We start from the raw sequence: 24,292 nt of genomic DNA on the forward strand, positions 1-24,292 counted from the left end.
AACCGCTAAATCTGCTGCCACAGCTACACTTCTGGAATCACTAAATTCCACTAGACGAGAGCAGTGTTGCCAACCCCAAATCTTCAAAAATCATGAGTCAGGCTCACCAAAAATCATGAGATTGGCTTTAAAATCATAAGATGATGTAAAAAAAATAGATGGGGTGGTCTTTTCATTTGCCTCCTGCTTTTTGAGCCTTTAAGGTGAACTGGGCTCACATTGTGAAGCTTTCTCCACAGCCACACGTACTAGTAACTCACTTTTTCTTTAAGAGTGAAGGCTGAAATCATCACGTCGCCACTTGACTCCAGGAGCTGGGGCTTTAAGGAAAACTATACTTAACATGAGACTCATGGCAAAATCACGAGCGTTGGCAACACTGCCAGAGAGTAACAGATAAAAGCTATGCAGAACATTGATTTCACCCACAGAAGCAGGAAGCCTGGACTCAGGCATTGCCAACATCTGATGGAGACAGCGGCCAAGATAAAGGCTAGGAACAATATAATCCACAAAGTAGGTGGGACCAACTGAGGAACAGATGCTCACACCTTGCAGATAGCTACCATGGCCCTCATCTTCTCCGCAACTGAATATTGCATACTGACATGGACAAGTTGTATCCATTTAAAGCTTATTGACGTGCAGTTGAATACTGCTATAAGAATTGTCACAGGAGTGCTGAAATCAGTACTAATAGTTTGACTTCATGGCCTTATACAAATATTTCCATTATTCCTCTGAAGAGAAGCAGCAATAATGTGAGAATATGACTGCACATTAGTGAACCCATCCACTTTGCCCATCTACAAAAACCTCCTCCAAAAAAACCTGAGATGTTGCCTTAAGTCTAGGAAACTTTCTGGTTAGTGGCCAGGGCTCTGAACACCATGGGACTGTTACCATAAGTGGTAAATGTTACCAAGTGGCGGAGGCTATGGGAAAATAGTGAGGTCAAGAATCAAGACCTGATTATGGATCCTACAGACTAACCATTTGGCTTCCCCAAGCCACGTCAGATATAGAGCACAGTGAATCGCATCAGAACCTCCCATGGGCTTTCCAGTTATCTACTACACAAATGGGAAATGAAGGTGTCAAGGTTCCTTCCCCACTCTGAACTCTAGGGTACAGATGTGGGGACCTGCATGAAAACCTCCTAAGCTTACTTTTACCAGCTTAGGTTAAAACTTCCCCAAGGTACAAATTAATTTTACCCTTTGCCCTTGGATGTCCACTGTCACCACCAAACTTTATCTGGGTTTACTGGGAAATGTAATTTGGACACGTCTTTCCCCCTAGAATCCTCCGAACCCTTGCACCCCACTTCCTGGGGAACGTTTGGTAAAAATCCTCACCAATTTGCATAGGTGACCACAGACCCAAACCCTTGGATCTTAGAACAATGAAAAGCATTCAGTTTTCTTACAAGAAGACTTTTAATAGAAGTAAAGGAATCACCTCTGTAAAATCAGGATGGTAGATACCTTACAGGGTAATTAGATTCAAAACATAGAGAATCCCTCTAGGCAAAACCTTAAGTTACAAAAAAGACACACAGACAAGAATAGTCATTCTATTCAGCACAGCTCTTTTCTCAGCCATTTAAAGAAATCATAATCTAACACATACCTAGCTAGATTACTTACTAAAAGTTCTAAGACTCCATTCCTGTTCTGTCCCCGGCAAAAGCAGCATACCAACAGACACAGACCCTTTGTTTTTCTCCCTCTTCCCAGCTTTTGAAAGTATCTTGTCTCCTCATTGGTCATTTTGGTCAGGTGCCAGCGAGGTTACCTTTAAGCTTCTTAACCCTTTACAGGTGAGAGGATTTTTCCTCTGGCCAGGAGGGATTTTAAAGGGGTTTACCCTTCCCTTTATATTTATGACAGAAGGATAGCCCAATATGTGAATGTGGAACCACTATGAACTACTAGTGAGCCACTGTCCTCTGAGATCATTCTCCAGAGGGACTGTTTTGACTCGTTCCATGACACCAGAAGCCACAGAGTGGATGACAAATCTGGACATTGATTTTTAATGTTGCTTTTCAACTTAACAGGCCAAAGAAGAATAAAAAGACTACTCTTATGTTTCTTTTAATAACAGTGGTACATTTGAAATACCACACAAGTAGCTTTGTTACAGGTTTCTAAATAGGACTCCTATAACTGCTAGCTTCCATCATCAGTATAGCTAGTTTTAAAGAAAAAATATTTAAATTGTATATGTGGGTAAGTTCATACTGTATGAGCTTCGAACAATCATGGAAGATAAATAAAACTGCAAAGGCCACCTATCCTGATTGATTTGGGCTGAAGTTCATATCTTAGGACAGCCTCTTCGCCACACAGGCTGTTTAGTCTTATGGTACTTGAGCTGTCGTTCCCACCATTAATGTATCCAAGGTGTCCTGCCTTCTATTTTGACTCATATTTCCACAACAGACTAATCCAACAGATCTATAGTGAACCTGTGGTGCAGTGTGTTAAAAGAAAGCCAACTGAGAGACAGCTGAGTTCTTCATAATGCCTCCTGGCACTAACTGCTACTTAGAGAAAGGAAGATGCCTTTAAAGAAAGATGACTTAAAGAACTTTGGCTTGTCTTTGGTATATAGTAAATGAAAGTGTGCAAACATGTATGATGTTCTTTACTACAAATACATAGACATGATGACCTAATTTCTCCCTCTATTTTTCTGAACAGAATGACGACTTCTTCCAAAAACTCACTGGTGAACCCTTGCTCCCACTTCCGCTTAACTGAATGATGATCACAGAGCAAGAGGTATTGTAATTGCAAACATTAATGAATATTTAGAAAATGAGACACTCAGTTGGCCAGACATTCTGAGTCTATCAAATGTGCACATAAATAGGGGGCCTTGTGCAAAGAAAAAGATGAACAAAAATATGACTATGCTAATTTAATTACCATGGGCGAAGTTAATTTTAAATACCCACTGTATGATAAATCATTATCCAAATTATTGTAAAGTAATAGAGGGTTGCATGATATATTTAGAATTTAATTCTAGGAAGTCTTGGTAACATTCCGTATTACCTGTTGGGCTAATAGAAGGGGAAACATGGACAGGTATTGCTCAGCAAAATGGATCACCTATTTTCCCCACTCACCAGTCAGGATTTACATAGCAGTGTTTCTAGTGTAATTTTGTTGTTTGGGTTTTTTTTGCTAGAGACTAACCCTTCCAACAAAGCCCGTTGCCAACTGTGTTCACATACCTATTCGGGGACACCATCATAGGGCCTAATCACATCAGCCACACTATCAGAGGCTCAGTCACCTGCACATCTACCAATGTGCTATATGCCATCATGTGCCAACAATGCCCCTCTGCCATGTACATTGGTCAAACTGGACAGTCTCTACGTAAAGAATAAATGGACACAAATCAGATGTCAAGAATTAAAACATTCAAAAACCAGTTGGAGAACACTTCAATCTCTTTGGTCACTCGATTACAGACCTAAAAGCGGCAATTCTTCAACAAAAAAACTTCAAAAACAGACTCCAATGAGAGACTGCTGAATTGGAATTAATTTGCAAACTGGATATAATTAACTTAGGCTTGAATAGAGACTGGGAGTGGATGGATCATTACACAAAGTAAAACTATTTTCCCATGTTTATTCTTCTCCCCCCTCCCCAACTGTTCCTCAGACGTTCTTGTCAACTGCTGAAAATGGCCCACCTTGATTATCACTACAAAAGGTTTTTTCTCCCCCGCTCTCCTGCTGGTAATTGCTCACCTTAAGTGATCACTCTCCTTACAGTGTGTATGGTAACACTCTTTGTTTCATGTTCTCTATTTATATAAATCTCCCCTGTATTTTCCACTGAATGCACCCGATGAAGTGAGCTGTAGCTCACAAAAGCTTACGCTCAAATAAATTTGTTAGTCTCTCAGGTGCAACAAGTCCTCCTTTTCTTCCTGTAACACCAGGCAGCACCAAAAGAATCAGAAGAGTAGGAAAATAATACATGTTCTCATTCCATTCTGGGTTAATGCCACATTACCTCCTGGAGGTCCAAAGTAACAGCTAAGGCCATTAACTTTATTTTTGCTATGTACTGTCTTCATCGTATGTTTAATGGGGATGTTTTCCCCCTCAGCCCAATAGCCTATGACTCTGGTCTACATAGAAATGTTGCACACACATATACAAAGAGACGAACTGCCGTTAAGGATGAAGGGGATATAATGGCAATATAATGGAATGAAATTGTCCAAACAGTGCACCACCTATAGTTCTATGTTACTAAACATACATCAGAAGCCCGATTAAATCTTCAGGAAACAGACTCACACACAGACATTATGACATTCAAGCATAGACTGCAGTCACTCCAGAACAATCCGTGGTATAATATAATTAATCTCTTGCCTGACTTCTGTACTTTGTGCCCAATCAATAAATAGGGTGCGTATTCTAAGTATCCTCTTAGATGAACATAACTTGAACAGCCCACCACCCCACTGATGACATTGCTTCAAGTCTCTAAACCATCCTGCAGAAATGCTATACTGAAGTGTTGCATGTAAAATAAAACTAAGGCCTCAATTCTGCAACTTCTATGCCGACAAGCTCCCTGCACCCACATGCAGCCCCAATATTTTCAATGGAGATCCACCCCAAATCGAGACAATTACAGAATCAGGGCCTGAGACAACACCTGAGTGTCTGAAATACTCATGTGGTCCTTATTCATCTTCACACTGCTAAGACAGTACAAGTAATGTACAGCAGTCAGATATCTGAAAAAACGGACGCAAAAGCAAGAGTTCCAGAATCCATCACCGCACCAACCTCCCATCCCTCCCTTTCTCTAAAAAGAAAAAATAGGCAGAAATATTTCCCTGACTTAATAAGACATCTATATTTTGTACAGTAATTTACATTTATGTGCAGCCCTGGATCCTCAGAAATTCACCTATTCTGCAAAAACGGAATAGATTTTTTTTATCTTTGCAGGAACTCTATTATCTAACAGAGTTGTTTATTTGTACCCTGCAATTTAAAATATTTAAACGATTTGAAGTCATCTAATTATACAAAAGCTAACCTATGTAACTGTGTAATCTTATGACTGCCCTCTCCTTCTCTCTTCTCCCATTCCCTCATATTGTTTGTTATATTCTCTTACTGTATATTGTCTTAACTGGGACCTGATTTCACAAATACAAATATAATGCTTAACTTTAAGTACATTGAAGTCAATAGAGCCACTGTTGGGGTTAAAATTAAACATGTGTATAAACATTTTCAAGGTCAGAGGTCTAAATTATAAGCTGCTTGAGCTGCCTTACCATCTCTTTGTAGAGAACCTAGCATAACAGGGCTTCAGTCTGATTGGAGCCTCCGGATATTATAGTAATATAACCATAAGAAATTCAGCCTGAAGGGTGACTGTAATTGTAAGGCTTTTCATTCTAAAGGTGTTTATAAGCTATATACATTGAAATGCTACAATGCTGAAATAGAGCCACCTCTGGGGTGGAGGGAAACAACCAGTCTGCAGGATACAGAACACTACACAATAGTGTGGAGGAGACAAAGTTTTGACCTAAGACATGGGATCCTTAACCTTTACATACAGTGGTTAGGCCTTTATTTTAAGGTGGCATCTGATTAATTCCTGTAAAATAAACTTTATGGTATTCAGTTTCTCTGCTTTAGAAGAATGAGCTGAAGCAGGCCTCTCAACACAACCACATGGTTTGGAGGACTCCCAAAGTTATCAATATCCTCTCTAATAATGATATTTCTACAGTGTTTAGAGAATAGTGGAATGGTAAAAGGAAGGGTGTTGGTATGAAAGCTATTGTACAAAGAACCCCCTAATGCCAATTCAGGAGATACATCTGCTGAATGGGAAGAGTCTAATGATTTGGGAATTGGACTTTTGTTTTCTTTAAGGTTTGCACATTATATTCCTTTTATTCAACCATTTTGTCATCATTTTCAAACTGAAAGAGAGTCTCTGCAAACTATTAGTGAATATTAGATCTGTAAGGGAAATGAAATAAAAACATGCAACACTACCTAGTTGCTATTTTCCCACAGTCAAACAGCACTTGAATTTCAGATGCCGATTTCTGCTATAAATCTGCAACTCATGATGTATCTGAATGGGTTTTAAATAGGTGCAATGAAGTCAGCTGCTATTGTAGGCATTGGCTCTCCTATGCCTGCCAACCACAACCTTCCCTTTGAACCTAATTAGGCTTTAATTAACTAGCGGCCTATGGAACACCTGTTGTTTCTCTAAGTATTCCCAACTTACACCACATTAGACAAGCTTGTGGGCAAATAAACTGTCCATGTAACATATTTCCAGATATACATTAATATATTTTATTTGGATTAGTACTGATGAACTATGCTTAAATAGCCAAACATTTACAAATACAAGCTTCTATTGGGTGCCTTTCAGTTAACTAAGTACCCAAACTAAAGTTATGTCGACACCTCTGAGCTGTAAGGTCTCCTGCACTGTAGCCGCTCTATGCCAGGAGGAGAAAGCTCTCCCACCAGTATAATTAAGCCATCCCCAACAAGCAGCAGCATCATCTCTTGCCATCTCTCGCTGTCCACACCTGCATTTTTGTCAGTGAAATTTTTGTTGGTAAGGGGATGTTTTTTTCACCAACAAAACCAACAACAGTGCTAGTGTAGACATAGGTAAAGTACTATGTTCATATTTTAGGCTATCATCCAATCCAGTCCATTGCACTGCATCGTATTGCCTGCCCTGCCCTTCCCTCAACAAAGGTAATTTCCCTGAGGGCTGGTCTACACTACCAAGGTAAATCGGTCTAACTTACACAACTTCAGTTACGTGAATAACATACCTGACGTCAACGTAGTTAGATACACTTACTGCGGTGGCTAAATTGCGCTGTGTCAACAAGAGAGCATCTCCCATAGACTTCCTTTTCACTTCTCAGGGAGGTGGAATACACAAATACAAATACACAAGATTTAGCATGTCTTCACCAGACCCTCTAAATCAACACTCACTGCATCGATTGCAGCAGTATCAATCTACCTGTATGTGTAGACATGACTTGAGTCTCAGTAATTCTGGTTTATATATCCTGCTGTCTCCAGTCAGCTGACTGCTATTTTCTGATTGGACATTTGGGGGTTCCCTAGCAACAAGTCTATTAATTGCAGCTGTAAATCTTCCTCCCTCTCTCCCTTTTACAGATCTTCCAGTGGAAAAACAGTTTATAAAGAGAAAAGGATGAGGACTGCGAATAAAATTTTTAAATGTGCTAGTGAGTTAACTGAGGTGTTTTAAATGAAGCAAAAAAGAAAGTACCACTATTTCGGTAGTTCGACAATAATAATTTTAAAAAAACATGGAATAAACATTGATGTCAGTAAACATTGTATTGGAGTTTTTAATAATACAGACTGACGAATCAAATCTTTTCATAAATTACTTACCTTATTAATTAAAATGGATTAATTCCAATATATACACACACAGAAAGACAGATTTTACATCATTGTTGAAGTTGAAACACTTTAAAAGAGATTCATTCACAGAAGCCGCAAAAACGATTTTCAAAAATCTTGGGGAGGATGTCTCCCCACTTAAAAATTAGTAAATATGACAAAGTAATTATTACATCAAAATTCAGATTTTTCATTGGTTTAAGAATGGGCCATAATTTTATGCAATCTCAAAGAGGCATATTTTAGTTTAAAATAATGTGTTCTATACTATTTAGGTTAGTGAAGTTTTATAGCTCTATAATTCTAATTTAGAAAGTTTATTCTATGTTTTGTAATTAATTAGTGAATTAGTAGTGGCATTTGTTTTTTCAGCCATCAGGTACAAAAAATATTGCATTCAGGTTTTTCCATGTGTTATGTTGTTACTTAAAAGACATAACTGGAAAATGTGTCTGTGATGATATGAAAGGATCTAAGCATCTGAAAATCAGTCAGTACGGTTTTCACTTCACTATCAGAAGTGCCCATGCAAGTCTGTCTTCTCTCCCCCACTCAGATACCACTATCCCATTCTCTTCCCAGTATTATCAGTTAAATAGTCACCACATTAGCAAAATGCTAATGATAGTTAGTCACTGGACTGGCCAGAAGGGGTGTGATATAAGATTGACTTAGACAGTAGTTTTCTTCTCTAGAGAATAAGTGCACCTGGTTTGTGGTGCGGCCAGTCTGCACTCTGGAGTGATGATGCAGACAACATGAATCCGTGGGTTATTTTCATATGTATTTGGGTCTCAGTGGCTTGGCAGGGGAGAGCATACTACTGTCATACCATAGATATCAAGGACCAATACATGCTAAGGACTAAAAATGCAAGAAAAGAATTAAGAAATGAGAAACGACACTGTATTTACTTGATACACTCTAAAAATGTGTAAGTTATGCACAGGGCCCTACCAAATTCATGGCCATGAAAAATTCATAACATACTGTGAAATCTGGTCTCCCCAGTGGAATCTGGTCTTTTGTGTACTTTTCCCTAGGCTAAAAGTACATACAAGTATTTAGGCTAAAAGTATATGCAAGTACACAGTGTTTCTCAAACTGGGGGTCCCTACCAAAAAGGGGGTAATCAAGCCTATTGTAAAGGGGTTGCAGTAGTGTTGCCTTTACTTCTGTGCTGGCTTCAGAGCTGGGTAGCCAGAGAGTGGTAGTTGCTGGCCAGGTGCCCCGGTCTGAATTGCCAGCCGCACTTCTGCGCTGCTGCTGCTGCTGCTGGTGCTGGCAGCACTGCCTTCAGAACTGGGTGGCCGGAGAGCAGCAGCTGCTGGCAGGGAATCTAGCTCTGAAGTCTGCGCTGCTCCTGATGGCAGTCCTGCTTTCAGAGCTTGCCACCTGTCCAGCAGCTGCTGAGCTCCAGCTCCCCAGTTCTGAAGGCAGCGCAGAAGTAAGGGTGGCAATACTGTGACCCCCCCCCAACACCCACCCCACAATAGCTTTGAAACCCCCTTTTGGGTCAGGACCCCCAGTCTGAGAAACGCTGACTTAAGGGCTTTACATGTTTTTGTTTTGCCATTTTCAATAAACATTCATGCTTTGTGAAACAACGCTGTGAAATTTAAGATTTAAATATCTGAAATCATGAAATTCAAAATTTTTAAAATGCTATGACTGTGAAAGATATGAAAATGGACTGTGAATTTGGTAGGGCCCTAGTTATGCATAAAGATCAATACTGCATATATAGATAAATTATTGGGGGTGTTGCTTGGGGTCATTATATTTAGGCTGCCTAACACTTTCCATTATCTATCTATCTATGTGTGAGAGAGAGAGTATGAGTATCTAGACATTTAACTCTGTGCTCCACTCATTCTAGCCACACACAAACAGTGTTTGCCCCACTTGCTTCTCAAATGTCCCTCATTTTAGTCACAGATGCCAACTCATTTTTATCATTGACAGTTACTGACATCAACTGTAAAGAATCATTACATTGAGGTTACAGAATTATTTATACTAAAGGAAGGAATCCCACAATGTTCTAAGTTTCCTGATCCTCCATTCCTTCCCCCAGCCTCCATTTTGGTTCCTTTTTACACACTGTGTCCCATATTTGGATCTTGGTAGTGTGTTTGATATTCCCTTGTCAGGGAATTGGAATCACAATGTTTCCCAATGAAAATAACTCATGTGAGGAAGTGGGAATTCCATGAGTTTGCATTCATGGAGTTTCTTCATTTTTCTGTTAGTGGTGAGGAATAATGTAGAGTTCCTCCCTCATGTATATAGCATCAGATTCTATCTGGAGAAACCACAAGCAGAATCCATCTATACTGAGATCCTCTGACTCTGCCCTGCCTTCCAGCTCTGCTCCTTCATCTCTCCTGGAAGAACACGGTTTCTGCAGAAGTCATGTTCTCATACAGTCTTTTATTAGCATCTCTAGTTCCCACTACAGGAGACAGAGGGTGTTTCAACTGTGATGGAGGAAACTATCCAAAGTTATGCTAATTGATCAATATTAACTTGCGGTGGTTTGCACTCTGAAGGCTTGTCTACACTTCAAACCCTACGCAGCACAGATGTAGCACTTCAGTGTACACACTACCTATGCGATGGGAGGGGTTCTCCCAACAGCGTAGGGTATCCAGCTCCCTGAGAGGAGGTAGCTAGCTTGATGGAAGAATTTTTCCATTGACCTCGCTCTGTCTACATGGCCAGTTATGTCTGTTTAACTACCTCTCTCAGGGGTGTGGATTTTTCACCCCCTTGAAAGACATAGCTGAGTTGACCTAACTTTTTAGTGTAGACCTGGCCTGAATTTGAGGGAAGTGGCAGAACATGGCTGGCCACATTGACAGTCTGCTATCTCCCCATCCTTGGAGCTGTAACCTTGTGTAAGACTCACAGAAGAGTTTCTGCAAGCAAGGGTGGAGCTTGCTTTCCCACCATCCCTGTGTTCCCGTTGAACCTATGAGTTTCCCTAGTGCTAGAGCAACACATGGGGCCCAGTGGTAGTAAGTGATCTTATAGGATCTTTAGTTTTCACACATCCTTTCATTCTAGGGTGGCATTTCCTGCCTTTCAATTCCTGCCTCGCTTTTTCTGTAATTTTGTTATGACAGAATAGCGTAGCTAATAATATCAAAAGAGTCTACAAATATTTCAGTACAGATCTTTATTTCATTCCCCTTATGGCTGGTTAGAGAGTTGTCTATTTCATTTCCTCTTTCTATGTCCACCCCATACAACCAGACAAACTATAAGCAATAGCTCAGTATTACCGATCTGTGCTAGTGCAAAAAGCAAATCCCAAGAACTGTCTGAAGCCCAATATATGAGTGGATAGCATAATACATTGCCAAGTAAGCCATAGGAATATCAGATTTTTAATGATACTCATTTTCCCATGTCATGTAGGGAGGCCTCCAGTATAAAGGTCATTGGATTCTGAATCAGAAGACCAGACTTCTGTTCCTAACTCTGACACTGAGCTGCTTTGTGACCACTTCAATTTTCTATGACTCAGTTTCCCAATCTATAAACTCAAAATAATAATAATTATCTTTCTCTAGTGAGAGCTTTGAGGTCTATAAATTAAAAGCCAGATATAAAACATAAGTTCGCTTATAATAATTATGGTTCTGTACCAGCTGTGAATCATTTTGAGATATTGTATTTGGGGAATTAAATTAGAAACCTAAATACATTGTTTTCTGAAAAACTCCTTTAGCACCTTCACAGAACTCACATTTTCCTACCTGGTCATTTTGCAGATTGTTATTTTTATTGGTGAATTTAGTACTAATGAAGGGCGTCAGAGTCAGAGTCCTGGTGACTAAAGACTTCTTTTTAGATGCATAGGTCCACAGTTCCCCATATACTAGAATCAGCAGTACAAGTTTCTCCATGTTTTCTTGCCATTGTGACTTACTCTGTTGAGTATGTAGTTTTCATTGTTAAAACTCCAGGAGCCCTTACATTTACAATGAGCTTTCTAAAGTCTCATATCACATATAATATTAAATAATTAGGTGTTATCCTCTGCAATGCACAGAATTTCTATGGGCCCTTTCATTTCATTATATGCAACAGTGATTATATGTAAGGGTTAAATAAATACATTTAAGATTAATAAAAAGAAAAGGAGTACTTGTGGCACCTTAGAGACTAACCAATTTATTTGAGCATGAGCTTTCGTGAGCTACAGCTCACTTCATCGGATGCATACTAAGTGAGCTGTAGCTCAGGGAAGCTCATGCTCAAATAAATTGGTTAGTCTCTAAGGTGCCACAAGTACTCCTTTTTTTTTGTGAATACAGACTAACACGGCTGTTACTCTGAAACCTGTCATTATTTAAAATTAATGTAATTGTACTCTCGTTGCAATACCATACAACATTCCGGTCTTAAATTCTGAGGCATGGAATGGTATGAGAAGGATGAGAATGGTTACACAATTAGGCTGTGTTTCAGACAACGGGGTTCAGTTTCTTGCTCTGCTGTGTTGTTTCACGGCATACAAGCAGAGAAGTTAGATAGAAACATGCATACTCTTGCTAGAAGGTCACAGAGTAACACTGCTTTATTTCTTAGAATTCAGAACCATACAGAAGAACCCCAAACAGAGAGAGACAAAGCAGGCTGCTTCCTGAAACAGATAGGTATAACTCACCCCACTTTACTCTAGGCTAGCTGGCTACTGACTGCTGCTAGGCCCAGATCATATGCTTCCCTGCAAACTGCCCTACGAGCTAGCAGGACCAGGAAAACCCATGAGAATTTAAAGTGATTACAATTTTAACAGAGTTTTAGCATATATAACTGCAAAAAAGTTATATTTCATTTGTCTAGTAACATTTAATTCCTAAATAGTTATTGGCAACACTTTACAAAGTCAGACAAGAACCAAGTGCAGACATAATTTATAATTTGTAATACCATAGTACCTAGAAGCTCTAGTCATGACCAGGACCTCATTTTGAACAGTGCTTAGCACACACAGAATAAAAAGGCAGTTTTTGCCACAAAGAGCTAACAATCTAAGTGTAAGATAAGAGACAACAGATGGATACAGACAGAGGGGGAAGAACAAGGAAACAGTGAGACAATATTTATCAGAATGGTAGACAGTGATCTCAACACACTACCACCCTAACCATTGTCAAGATTTTTGTAGGCCTCATGGCAAAGAAGAGTTTCAAGGAGGGTTTGGAAGAAGGATAAATGAGTTTGTTCTGTCAATGTTTATAGGGAGCTTCTCCCAAATGTGAATGTCTGCATGGGAGTAAACCTGAAAGTGCTTGTTTGAAAATTTAACAAGTGGATGATGGAGGCTGATATCATGGGCAGATCGAAACCTTAGGGAAGAAGTAATCAATTCCTGGTGATTCTGAATGCTTGTGAACTTGCCATGCAGCTATTTCAATTCTTAAATCATGCTGGTGTTGAAAATTTCATTGCTGAAATGATATTTCCTTGATTACTGGCATCCTCTGTTTCCATTTTTGTCAGGATTTCCAGCCAAATAGTCCATCTGGTATTCCCTCTTTCTTATCTTTTTTATAAACATATAAACAAAAGTATAAAATCCTAAATTATCAGCTTTGTTTCTCATAAGATCTGAAGATAAGAACTAGATGGCTATTTTACAGGATATTTTTTAAAAGAGCATTTTAATTAAATCTGAGAGCTGCATCTGTACATTTATTTCATTATTCTCACACTCTGTCTACTGATGCTAATGACCAGGGAGGAGCAGTCTATCAGGTTGGAATAGAAATGGATTCTTTACAAAATCATCTCTTGAGATTTTCAACTCAGTGCAGGGGATTTAGTCACATCTTCCATTAAAAAGAATGGGGCCATTTTGTGTGAGAGAGAAAGAAAGAGACTGAGATAGACAAAATGTGTCCTTTAAGTCTTTTGCATGGTCTTTCATTTGCATTCTGGCTGTTAAAAAAGATAATGATTGCAAAATGTGTTCAACAGACTGGCGAACATCTCCATGAGCACAGCCAGCCCTAGCTTAGAGGGACTCACTTTATTTCATGAATACATTTACATTATGTCATGTGAAATTATTGAGCAGCTGTTGGGGGAGGCAGGGGGAGTGCACTGTTCTTGCAAAGGGACTTGCTGAAGACCGGTCATCAGATACATATGACAAATAGAAATGGCATTCTGAAAAGGTGATAAGCAATCAAGAAAAGACAAAAGCGAGACATTCTGACCTTCTAGTCAGCATGAGTGCTAAATTAACATATCTGTGCAGTGTACCAGAAAACTGAGGAGACAATAAGGGCAAAGTAGTTTCAAAACCAAACCACAGATTTGGAATATTTAACATAATTATGGTCTATTTTACATCAAGTAGCCCACACCTTGGCCATTTAATCTTTTCACCAGAAACCACTAGTTCAGTACTAGCCTGATCGACTTGACCTATACTGATTAAAAAGAAGTAGTTGGAAGGGGCATGTCCTAGATGAGCCAGGGTGGTCTAAGAGCAGACAATTGACTCTGAAAATGGGCACAATTAACTTGCCTTCATCCATTATGCAATGCTCATTTTTTCACAGCAGCAACCATTCTTCCCCAAACTACCACAGGTGCCCATTAAGTATGTCAAAGTGCAAAATGCATAGCAGAAAGTTATTCAGGTAAACTCATTCCTGTGCTCCTAGCCCACTCCTCTGTTGGAATCACAGAATGGAAGCAGTCTGTTCTGGTGAAGAGTTGAGGCAGCGATGTACCAGAGAGGGCTATTGGGAGCCTCTTGTTAAAACTCTGCCACCAAATAAAATGGAGATTTGAGAAGAAGTTCTTGCTTCTAGTTCAAGTTCATGTCTTCCCTGAATTATCCCAGTCAGAGATCATTCATCCCTGAGGCTCATAAAAGTACTTTTGAACAGCAAATCTTTTTGCCTTTGGGATCCATCAGGTTGTACCAAGTATGAGGTATTTTACAAAAATGTCCCAGTGGATGCTTCCCTCAAAGGTCTTCATCCTTCACCACTTCGAATTGCAAGCGGAGCTCTGTGATAGACTATTAACATATGTGGCATATTTTTCAAGCACTAAAAATGAACATTTTCAAGCAGGTGCACTGTATATAAGTTTGTTTGCCCTGGAGTGTTGCTTTACTCCATAGAGGTGGTTCAGAGGGACACTTTTCATTAAAAGGGAATATAAATTAGATTCACCAGCCCCTCACCTCTGCCCCTAAGGGTACTTGCACCTCTGGGAAACAGTTTACCACAGGTAATTTTTTCTTTTTAAATCGAATGGGAATTTTTACTAAGAAAGGACCTCAGGATTTGGCACATGGCCTGTAACAGTAACTCTGTGATTACTGGGTAACTCCTTGGGAGCTTATTAAAATTACAGCTGCAATGACAGTGTTTGTTTTCATTATAGTTTCAGTAATAAGAACCACTTAGTGCATAAACAACTATGCATCAAGATAAAACAACTTATCATATCAAGTATGAACAAGCAAAGAGCTATCTAACTTATATTTTGTTTGGTAAGCACTTTAATCCGATTAAGAGCTTCATGCAGTAAAACTCTGTGCCTAGTGAAGCATATATAAAGCACAAGGTAAAAAGTAAAGGAGTACTTGTCACACCTTAGAGACTAACCAATTTATTTGAGCATAAGCTTTCGTGAGCTACAGCTCACTTCATATGCACCCGATGAAGTGAGCTGTAGCTCACGAAAGCTTATGCTCAAATAAATTGGTTAGTCTCTAAGGTGCCACAAGTCCTCCTTTTCTTTTTGAGAATACAGACTAACACGGCTGCTACTCTGAAACCTGTCATTATGCAAGGTAAAAAGTGATGAGTGGGACAGAACAGGTAATACAGAGAAACCAGATCTGCAGTAGTAAGAGCACTGCCCCCTGGACACCATGGGTTAGATCTTCAGCATGTGTGAACATAGGCACGGGAAGTAGGGATGTGGAGGGTGCTGCAGCACCCCCAGGTTTTATGCAGGGCCACGGCTAAAAATGTTGCAGCACCAGTGCATGTAAATTGATATAACTCCACTAATTTATATCAGTGGTCCCCAAACTTTTCAGGGTCGCAACCCCCTTACTCCTGTCCATGCCCCCCCAAGCCAGGGCAGGGAGCGGTGCCGCGGCTTGGCAGGGGGATGGATGCAAACAGGGGTAAGGGGGCTGAGGCTGGGGCCACAGATGGGGAAGGACAGGGCCAGGATGGAGATACAGCCAAGGGCCAAGGCTGGAGGTGGGGCCAGGGCCAGGTGAGGAGCTGGGGCCATGCCACAGTTGAGGGTCAATGCTGGAGGCAGGGCTAGCATGGTGTTAGGAGCTGGGGCCGTGGCTGGGAGTGGGGCCAGAGCAGAGCTGGGAGCAAAGCAGAGCTGGGTGGCCCTCCCTCCTGACCCCCCCACCACCCCCCCCCGAACATTTCTCCATGTTTCCTAGAGGGGTGCAGTTTTGGGACTTCCCATTTAAATGGAGCTACGCCGATTTAGAGAGCTGACAATCTGTTTCCACATTATTCCTGAGTAGTAGCGAGTAGTTTAAAATTCTGTCTCCTCCACTTCTGCTCAATGCAGAGGATGATGTCTAATACCTAACTTCACATGTGCCAACATATACTCTTTTCTCACTCTGGCATTGGAGTGAAAAAAAGGGCATGCTCTGTTGCACATCTCACAAGGATTTGCATCATTAAGGCCTTAGAGATTTTCAGAACAGGAACTCTGTTGCAGAGATACCCAGATAGATAGCGAGTACCTCCTAAACACTTTTTTGTGCCATTTTTACAGCAAAAAATATGAACTGTATGCATCGTATCTTTTCCCCAGAATTAAAAGTTGTATTCAGAATACGCCTGCTTCTTTTATTTTCCTTCCATACATTTCTGATTTATATTTGGGTTTACACACTAAGGAAAAACATCTGTAATTGGGATTTCTGCCCTCCCCGCAGCTCCTATATACTAGCATGCAATGTATAGACCCCTAAGAGGGTGCGGTTGGATTGCTAACCAAAATATGAAAGCAGATTCAGAACCCATAGTTTAAGAACACGCCTAGATTTTCATCTCCCATTATATTTCTTCACACTTTCAGGAACCAGTAGGGTGTTGTTTAGTTAGTCCTTTCTTCCAGGGGTCTGACTTTCTCCCCACAGTATACGGGAATCTCCCATTATAATAAATGTGCTGCTGCTGTTGAAATCAACAGCAACTATCCTTATCCAACAAAGTGAGAATTGGTCACTGGGATTCCCTCTTTAACTCTCCCTGAGGGTGATATATATAGATGTGGAGTGAAATGAAAATGCTTCTTTCTTCTCCCCCTCATCTCCGGTACCCACCCAAGAAGCATGTTGCATCACTTTCATACAGCATCATGTGTGCGTGCGTACACACACACAAAATAGCATAGCCCCTTAGGGGGCCAAAATGACAATATAATGGCAGACAGCCATTTTCCTCATTTACTGTGACAATATAGCTCACACTCAGACCCGCTGATGCCCAGCACATCCTTTGTCTTGATAATATGAAAGTAATGGAGGGCCTTTAATGTGCTGTGTTAGAAGTGTTTAATTCTTTTAGACACATTATCTTCCACACCTGTATCTGATCTGGAATGTTTCCAATGAATGGAAGTTGAATTGCATGGATAAGAATTCTTATTACAGGTATATCTGGCATACAGATGATCTGTGCCATAGATTTTCATTCTCACTTACATCATATGACTATCATACCAAGAATATGGGGATTCAAAATGGTTGCACTGTAGTTTCATAAAATGTTTTTAGAATGTCATATTAGCCATTTTTAGCACAAATACACAGAACATGGAAGAAGGGACTGGCACTTACTGTTTATATGGCTGATTGAACATGAATGGATGGAGTAGAATTCTTGATAACTGCTTTGATTTTTAAACAATTCATCATCTGAGCTGTAAAAAGATGCTGCCTGACACTGAAAGCCCACCAAATATTCCCCATGAGTTTGCTGGCAAATGCAAATACAGCCTTTGTTTTCCTTTTGGAGCAAACACTGAGACTGACATACCGTAGCATATTTTGTTGCGGAGCTGCCAAAGGAACAGAATTGGTTCAGAATACAGGAAGTTTCAGGTAAATGATGTTGTAATGTTTATATTTGAGAAAGACTAATGAGAAGTAGAATTTGCCCTAATCGTGTTTCTGTACTTAGCAAGTTTCAGAAAGTTCTTGATTAACTGTACTTTTAGCTTGCTGTTAAAAAAGTTAGTTCAAGACTGGCCGTTTGTGTGCGCTTCACACTGTAATTTTTCCCTAAGAAAGCTTATAAATGACATGGGAAATATAGATCTACTAGGTACATCCAGAAGACAAAGGATGAAGTGCAGTTACTTTAAATGGTAGAGACTGGCAGAATACTTGGGTCAGCTTTTGTTACCATTGGCCAAGTCTACACTTTAAACTTACATCAGTATAACTGTTCACTCAGAGGTGTGAAAAATCCACAAACCTGAGCAAAGCAGTTATACTGACCTAACCTCAAAGAATCTCAAAGAAAAAGTATTGAAAAGCATAGTTCTAACTTTTCCTGTAAGGTGTATAGGTGTTTCATATATGGGCATCATCTTTTTCAAAATTACATGAAAAAAGACAACATTAAAGAGTCTTTTCATTATACCTATGTTTGATTGGAAAATATGTTTTTGTTTTGTTTTATTTCTTCCCCCATCCTCCCACCGTGAAAATTCTGATTTTTTTTATTTTTATTTTTTGTAAAAAAACAACCAAACAAAAAAAAACAAAAACAGAAAACCAAAACCTGGAAAACTTCAGCTGAAAACTACCGAGAAATTAAAATTTTTCCGACAAAAAAACCAACACATTTTCAAGGAAACTTCCAGTGAAAACATGATCACAGATTCTGCAAACATGTAGCAAGTAAACTGACAAGAAAATCTAAAAAATGAGAGAAAGTGATCGTGTGCTTAGGACACTAGATCTTGTGGTCCAATTATTGGCTGTCTCATGAACTTTGTGAGACCTTGAGCAAGTCATGTAACATCTGTGTCTCAGTTTTCCATCATAAAATGGAGAAAATATTTCCTTTATTCTACTCTCAGTCTGTCTCAGCTTTTTAGTTCATAAGCTCTTTCAGGCAAGGATTGTCTTTTACTATGTCTTAATGTACAGTGCTTAACACAGTAGGGCCCATATCTTGGTTTGGACCTCTATATACAGCTGAAATACAAATAATAATGTTTGCATGAGGCAATCCTCTAAAGTAAGTAGACTAACTATGGTCCAGCTGTAGAGCAGTTTAAGTTGACTCATGTTGATTGGGTGGGTATGGAGGGAGGGAAGAGAGTTGTCTGCAATCATACAAGTAAAAGAAGAGAAAAAGAATACAGTGGTAGAAAGAAAGGAATATAAATGCACAGAATTAGCTCTAAAACAAATGATTGATAAAGCCACAGAGTGATTTCAAAACAATTTCTGAAATTAATAAAGTAACAAGCATTCATATACGAATCTAAAACAATAAACCAAACAAACTCATTATCCATTATCCAGGCCTGAAAAAAGAATATGTACCTCTATAGCACTAGGAAAAGGTGAAAACAAGCAGATAATAGCTTACCAGTGAATAGTTCCATCCCCTCAGGAATTCGGATAAAATGTGAAAAGGTTAGAAGAGTAGAACACTTGAGCCTGGTACAGAGGGTAAAATTCATATCCATGTGAAAAAAAGATTTAAAACAAATAAATTGAAAAATCTAGAAAGCTGAACAAAAGGATGTATTGAAGGCATAAAAGCCAGCATGACAGAAATTTAGTGAAGTAAAAAGCTGCTTTTCCATGCAGATACAGTCACTTAATTGTACACAGAAATCCACATCCTAAGCAATGAGTGTATATGTGTGCAGCATGCATCCAGTAGATAGGTTTTGTTGCCTTAGAACTTATATACAAATTAAAGGATTTTCTACAGCCTATCCTCAGATGAAACAAAAGTAAATCTACTTAGTATTCAGGAATACTACTTAGGAATTCAGTTTTGACCCAATTAATTTTTAGATGGTGAGACATCCAAGTGGGGATGTCAGAGAAACGGGTCAAGATGGAAGATGGGATGAAGAGAAATAGGTCAAGAAAGGGAGGTAGATTTGTGTGTCATCAGCGTAAAGACAGTAGTTGAAGGCATGAGAGCAACTGAGATCACCTAAGCAGCCTCCTTAAAGAGAGTTAGAGGTGGAGCAGAAAGAAAGATGTTTATATTAACAAGATTATTATGTGTGTTAATAAAAGATGCTGAATGATAGTATTCAAATTTTGCATTACATATTCCATGATGGTGCTCACTCCATCTCTTCCTTTGGCCTCTCTGATTGTGGGACAAACAGCAGCAATTCAGTTCCATCAAGGAGGAGGGGAAATTCTTTGCCATACACTGTACCACAAATCCCACTTTTACAGGCTCTGTGGGTACTGCAAGCAAATTAATGAAAGCCAAAGAACAGAAGGCATGTTCTGAGCTCTGTTGTTTCTATGTCAAGTGTCATGACATATTGTCCAGCCAAAAAAAAAAAAAAAAGAATCTCCTGAAGAATTCCAAGTTTTGGTATAGCTTAGCTATGCAGCCTCAGGAGGATAACTTGACAAAAAAATAATATTTTATGATATTCAAAGTTGATCAGTTTCCATGGTGGGTCAGTATTGTCATATCCTCTGATCTCTAGGAACAGTGGGTCCAGGCAGACAGCCGTTTCAACTTTCACAGCTGGGGATGATGCTTTTAATAAGTACATACATCTGCTGCACATAGGATAAAAGTATCCTTGGTTAGCTATATTCATGTCCATCTGTTGGGATGGCATGCTGCCTGCTCACAAGCTGGTCAGACCATGGCCATATGGCAGAGATACCAGACTAGGGAGGGATTATTTGCTCAGCCTGCATTTCAGTGAAAGTGAACATCTCTTCTGTAGGAAGCCCCTGTTTATGCCAGCACTACCTCTCTTATACCACATGCTTCTTCAAACTCTATCACACCTGGTACGCTTAGATGTATTAACAACGAGGAATGAGTCCTTTCAATGTTTTTTTTTATGTTTACACAGTTATCAGTCTGTTGGTGGAGATCTCTGTAACCAAATATTTAGACTTCCCTTTTAGTGTAAAGGCACGTTAAAAAGAGAGCACACATATTATGCAGGTTTTTTATCACATGTCATGTATAAAATACAATATCCCCACCCTAAGGCTGAAGATGGATACTTCCACATTGGAGCTCACCTGCAAAAGTGACCATGGCTATGTTATGGTGCAGCATGTACATAAGAACATAAGAACGGCCATACCGGGTCAGACCAAAGGTCCATCCAGCCCAGTAGCCTGTCTACCGACAGTGGCCAATGCCAGGTGCCCCAGAGGGAGTGAACCTAACAGGTAATGATCAAGTGATCGCTCTCCTGCCATCCATCTCCACCCTCTGACAAACAGAGGCTAGGGACACCATTCCTTACCCATCCTGGCTAATAGCCATTCATGGACTTAACCTCCATGAATTTACCCAGTTCTCTTTAAATTTCTGCTTTCTAAGTCTTCAATTAGCTTCTAAAGCACCTTTAGCTACCACAAAGAGATGTACTCTGACCTCAGAGATAAGCAAATGAGGGCCAGAATAAAAGGATGAATCCCCAGGGATACAAAAAGTCCCTTCTCTACCGCTAGATTATGAACTGGCTAATGTGCCCTTATTCCCTTGCCAGCTACACCTATTGCAAGTAGCAGGAAAAGAGGGAGCACAACTGACATCAGGCTGCTACTGTCTGTCTCCCATACATGTGAATGAAGAATGGAAAGGTGGAGGAGAGGAATGGTACAGTTTTGACTCTACCCCATCTAATGGATGAGACAGTGCAGCTAAGCATGCTGATGGAGGTCATCCGTACCAGGAATACTGCCGGTACAGATTACTTTTCCAATGGTGGGAAGCAGGAACCAGAATGTGGTTGTATGGCCCTAAAAATGGTTCAGGTCTAAACTATCTGAAACAAAGGTCAAATTCAGAAGTGAGTCCAAGATAAATTTGTTTTTACCTCCACTTTTTATCAGTACTCTCAGCACATAACCCCACTTTGGACTCTTTTAATTCTACTCCATCCAGTTAAACTCTGCTTCTGCAAAAAGAGCCACATGAGTGAACACCTTCTGAGTTCAGTGGGAAAAGGGGTGAGTCATTTTGCCTCTTCATTGCCAATTACAGGCTCAATGCCTTACCTTCCCATTGCATAATGCACAATCTCCTCACACATAACCTTAAAATTTGGACCAGTGTCCCTTAACTGATGCACCACAAGGACTTACTAATATGTGAAACCAATAGGTAGAGATGGGCAAACATTGCAAAAAAGTATTTAGATAAACCCACAAATTCACCTTGACAGCATTTGTAATGCTCTTTATTCATTTTATTCCTTTTCTGCAGACATTTATCTGAATGATTATTGGCAAAAGTATTTGTAAAAAGTTAGCATCTTATTAATACTGTGGTGAATGTTCAAAACAGAAGTGACTTCTTCAAGCCCTCCTTCTATTTATGTAATTTTCACTTATACTGTCAGAGATGGAAGACAATGCCATGTGACCAGTGATACAGCACAGAAAGCAGAGTGAATTTGCAAATTAATTGTTTCAGTTTACAATTCATGACCAGACTAGGCCAGGGATCGGCAACCTTTGGCATGCGGACTATCAGGGTACTCCACTGGCGGGCCACGGGACATTGTGTTTACATTGACTGTCCATGGGTATGGCCCCCCCACTACTCCCCATGTCCGCGGTTTGCTGTTCCCGGCCAAAGGGGGCTGTGGGCCATGGTGGGCCACAGGATGTGCTGGCCACCACTCCCCACAGCTCCCATTGGCCAGAAACAGTGAGCCATGGCCTCTGGGAGCTGCGGGGAGCCGTGCCTGCGGACGGTCAATGTAAACAAAATGTCTCTCAGCCCGACAGCGGATTACCCTAATGGGCTGCATGCCGAAGGTTGCCGATCCCTGCCATAGGCTGAAGTATGTTCACTATGGCTAGTTAATTTTTCTGTCAGAACTGTTTTTCAGTGGAAAATTGAGTTTTGAACTAAATATTTTTAACAAAAGTGTCTGCGTTCTGCAGAAAATTTCATTTTGTTGGGGAGAAAAAACAAAATATTTTTGTCAAAATGGTACTGCAGTGCCACATAGCAATTTTAGTTCAGTTGCTTTATGCACCTGTTCTCTATTAGTCACATTCTTTGGGGGGACGAGATCTCCTGTGATGCACTATAACCAGGTACTTCATTAATGCACCCCATTCCTTATTCAGAAGGAATTAGTGGTGCATCATGGGAAATGTAGTCCAGTCATAGCGCCAAGGCCCTGTAGGAAAGTGGAAACATAAGGCATCCAAACAACAGCTCCCATGAGACACCACAACACCATTTTGAATCAAACTAGTTTGATTTTCAGCCAAAATATTTTTTCCAAAAAGGTCTATATTTTCAAGAGGAAAAAAATCATTTCTGCTGAAATTTTCCACAGGGGAAAAAGCAAACTATTTTCTGAGCAGCTCTAATGTTCACATAATGCACTGATTAATTTCAAATAATGACCAAATTTATAAAGATTATGGACTGTTTATGAACAATTTGCTAATAAGTAAAAATGGGTAATTTCATCAAATAAATAATTACAGATAGTTTACCCACCTGTATTAATAGGTAGGTTAGATAAAACAAAGACTTATTTCCAGTTATCAGTGGATTTTAATGCAGTAACAAAAGAAATAATTTCTTAAGTGGAGAATGATAAGTTAAGCTTGTCTTTTTTAAAGAAACCTTATTTAGGAGGATTTTGAAGTTTAATATTTTATTCTGAGATGGACTATAGATATAAAGTTTTTAGAACTTGAATAATAACATTTATTAATTCATTTAATATTGAAGGTATGGACATAGGATATTTTATAAAGGGATTTTGACGTGTAATCAGAGTGAATGTTGAGTGAAAAAAAATGAAATCTTACTGTAGTTTTTAACAAGCCATAATGCTATTGATGACTAAATAACTGATTAATGTATTATATATGAAAAGGGAGCAAATACATTTTCATGATACTTGAACAAAGTGGTAAAAATATGGAAATAATAAATTAATTGAAATTGATATATATGAGGTGCTCCATCTCCCCACAGGCTGAATGACTCCTTGCTTTAGGCATTTGCATGAGGTAACTGGTACCTGTTTGGCATCAATGGGATTACTCAAGTGCTTAAAGCTTAAAACATGCATAAGTGTTTGCAGGATCAGGGCTTAGATATATATTCATGGCTGACAATGGGCGTTGGTAGTGGGTGCATCTGACCTGCTGCTGGAAACAGTTTAATTGCAAGCAAAGACGAGATCATACCATACCCAGCATAAGAAACTGATTGAAGCCTCCTGGACGCGGATGCTTTTATTGTTAATCACTCTTAGTAACAATGAAACTAAAGTAGCTCTGGGTGGGATTGTTTAAAGAACCTGTGTAATGGGGCTTGTGTTTCTAAGTCACTTAGGCATGGTCTGCTCATAGCTTTTGTAGTAGTATTTCTATTTTGGTTAGGGGGGTGATATTTTACAGAAATGGTTGTATCCGTACCTCCCTTAGTGTGAACATAGCCTTAGGCCAGTATAGTTTATTTCACTTCCCATATGGGAACAAACTATATTAACAGAAGCACATTTACACTTGTATAATTGCATCCAGGTTAGGGATGTTGT

Source organism: Lepidochelys kempii, chromosome 6 (assembly GCF_965140285.1).
Source record: "Lepidochelys kempii isolate rLepKem1 chromosome 6, rLepKem1.hap1, whole genome shotgun sequence".
Lineage (NCBI taxonomy): Eukaryota > Metazoa > Chordata > Testudines > Cheloniidae > Lepidochelys > Lepidochelys kempii.